This window comes from Tachysurus vachellii, chromosome 21 (assembly GCF_030014155.1).
Source record: "Tachysurus vachellii isolate PV-2020 chromosome 21, HZAU_Pvac_v1, whole genome shotgun sequence".
NCBI lineage: Eukaryota > Metazoa > Chordata > Actinopteri > Siluriformes > Bagridae > Tachysurus > Tachysurus vachellii.
Window position 1 is genome coordinate 6,442,128 of NC_083480.1, and position 3,752 is coordinate 6,445,879.

The following is a 3,752-nucleotide window of genomic DNA, read 5'->3' on the forward strand; positions in this document are numbered from 1 at the left end:
GGCGCATGGTACTCTTGTTATAAATAACGATAGCTAGACGTTCTAACGGAAATGACGTAAGCACACGCGCTATATGGACAGAATATGGCAAGCCGTTTTAACATTTAATGGCTAGTCTGGATATGTATTATAGATATCCGTAATTCAGTTCTGCCTAGTCAAAATGAAAATTTCAGATATCCACAATAGCATTCCTCCTATCCACAATTGTCTTTTCAGATATCCACAACTTCATTCTTCCTAGGACGAATGATGTCACTTTTCCCATTCATGTCTATGGAGTTTCCCTTTACAGATATCTTTAATTCAGTTGTAGATATCCGCAATGTGAAATGTGGATATCTACAACTAAATTATGACTATCCATAATTCCGGTTAGAGATATCTACAATTTAATTCTGACTAGTCACAATTCCAGTTTCAGATATCCTCAACTCCAATCAATTAAAGATATCTATAATGTCTTTTAGAGATATCTTAAATTAAATTTTAACTAGTCAAAACTAGATTATAGATATCTTGAACTGGAATTGTGACTAGTCAGAATTAAATTGTAGATATCTCAAACCTGAATTATGGATAGTCATAATTTAGTTGTAGATATCTGTTATCAAGTTATAGATATCTTCAAATGAATTTTGATTAGAGATATCTCAAATCAGAGATATCTTTAACTTTCATTCTTCCTAGTCAAAATGTAATTACAGATATCTTGAAATAGAGTTTTGACTAGACAAAATTACGTTGCAGATATCTGTAATGATGTCACTGCAAGTAGGAGGAGGGTCTTGTTATCGGTGAGAGGAGCTTGTTATAGCGGTGATTGCTGTTAGCCCACAGGATAAACTCATTATAGACTGAATAGTAATCAAATAGTAATCAAAATAGCGTTCTATTTCATGGCATTTTCTAATTATTTTATCTACAACAGCAACCGCCATTTCTTCTGGTACTTGTAAATCGGCTCAAATGATTTGTTTGCTGGCTGAATATCCAATGGGAAGCCTTGCATTAGCAACGTCATGCACAACTATACCGACGAGTCAAAATGACGTTTGCGATATCTATAACTTTAATTCTGCCTCGGCAAAACTCAATTATAGATATCTGCAATTGTCATTAAGGATGTGTGACGAGTTGAATATCGTTTTCAGTGACGTCATTGCAGATATCCGTAACTCACTTCTGACTATTCGAATCTGAATTCCAGATATCTCTAACTTTCATTGTGACTATCTAAAATGGAATTAAAGATATCTCTAACTGTCATTTTGACTAGTCAGAATGCAGTTACAACTAGTTGAAAATATGTTGTTGATATCTGTAATGTTAATTCCGGATAGTCAATCTTAGCCATTAAATGTTAAAACGGCTTGCCATAGACAGATACGTATATGAGGGCGCATGGTTATGGTTCCCACGTGTTGGCCTTCTAATGACTAGAGCACAGAATGGAGCTAAAGGGCATGACAGTGCGCATCTGTACACCAAACGTGGTTCGTGAAGACGTATCTTTCAAGGATGAAGTAAAAGATCTCACAAGAACTCAATCCCAGTGAACACATTTACATCATTTACATTTCCAGCATTTGGCAGACACGCTTATACAGAGCGACTTACACAACCGAGGGTTGAGGGCCTTGCTCAGGGGCCCAACTGTGACAGTTTTGGTGGACCTGGGATTGAACCCACAACCTTCTGATTGGTGGCCCAACACCTTGACCACTCAAGTCAAGTCAGGTCAAGAAGCTTTTATTGTTGTTTCAACCATATATTGCGGTTGAGGTACACAGTGAGAACATTTTTCCAGGACCATGAAGCTACATAAAAGCAAAGACAGAGCTATAAGGACTTAGTAAGTTAGTCCTAGATACATAAAGTGCATCAGTGCAACCTGGTGCAAACAGTGCAGGACAAGACAGTGCAGGACAAAAGACAAGACAGTGCAGGACAAAAGACAAAAAGACAGTGCAGGACAAAAGACAAAAAGACAGTGCAGGACAAAAGACAAGACAGTGCAGGACAAAAGACAGTGCACACAAAAAAATCCAAGACAATACAAAAAAGACAATACACAATAGACAATAAACTAGAAACAGCACAGAGGTCTCTAAGATAACATAAAGGATTGTGCAAAACAGCAAACAAATGAAATGTGAGACAGCATGTGCAAAGTGCAAAAAGTGTGCAAAAACAGCATGTAAACAGGTTGTATATTGGAATGTGTATTGGTGTAGGTCTGTTCAACCTTTGGGATGAACATGGACTAACCAAGGAACCAACTAATCACATCAGTACCTAATCTCACTAACACTCTTGTTGCTGAATAAACACAAATCCTTACAGCCGTGCTCCAAAAACTAGTGGAGGTGTGTCATTTCACAATGTTAAATTTGCAAAACAACAACTGCAAATCACTAATTTACATCAGGTAATTGTTCTATTTTTCAATAAACAAAAAAAAGTATTATTATTATTTTTTTTTACAAAACTGCATAAATTTCCTGTTTATTTTAGCCTCATGAAATACTAAAATGTACATATATCTCATGTATCTTAAATCATATATATCTTAAATCTTTTTATGACGTTTGTAGTGGATAGACGGCATATTAAAAGAGCACATGGTTTAAAAGGTCTTATATAGAATTGTTTTTTAAGAAACAAATTTGACATATTTACATACATATATATCTTTTTTTACTAGAATTACTAGGTTTCTCCTGCAAAATGGAGGCAACTGTTCATGGAATTGTTTATGATTACAAACTGAAAGAGAAATACGTTTTTCTGCATGCAACATAACGACTCATACAGGCTGCATCAGTAAACCTATTAACATTTATTAAAGCATTTGTAATTCAGTATTTGGTAAACAATGTTCTAATGATCTTTTTTGAGGCATGATTCATTTGTACCATTTATTTTTCATCTGTTCTGAACCAGTTTGACTCGTACACAAATCTATGACTATGAATCAGTCTCATGAAAGACTGACTGATGAACTAAATGAATCTATTCATTAATTATAATTATTCTATCAGCAGTTTTATTATTTTAAGAAAGCTGATAACTGAGAAGGAAAAGCTTGAAAGGCTGTGGCTTTATATTTAATGGAAACAAAAATGCTTAATAAGCTTAATAAGTCTTGTTACTGTATATATGATAAAATTGATAACAATCCCAAAGATACTTTTGTAAATTCTTGCAAAAGAATTTTTTCTCTCTCATTTTGTACCATGATATACATGTGTTATTATGGAGAATGTATTATGCAGCAGCATTGTGGCGGTTTTTATACACATCAGCATCGTATCAATTACAGTATAAGGCTGAGCCAAGAGTTCTGCTGCTCACTTGGGATCAAAACGATAAGAGCTAAAAGGAAAAGAGATTAATATATGATCTGCTTATTGACACAAAACAATCCACAAAGAGAAAAAAAAAGAGGAAATAAAGAAGATTGAGGAAAAATGTGACGGTGCAGTCGTCGTAATTCTGGTCATTAGCACTTTAGGGTGAAAACAAAACAGTCCGTAGTTTGTGAAATATCTTATTCTTAATTAACTAAAATATTGTGCACTCTTTTGGAAAATTGATGATTCTACAAGTCTTAGTTTGTCAAAAGTAAAAATGATTTTTGTTTTTTGTAGTGTTCTCTCTAGTGTTTGCTATTAAGCACAGAAAACACACAATCAAGTGCAATTAATCTCCCTGCTAATGCATAACTTAAAAAAGCAAACAAGACATAA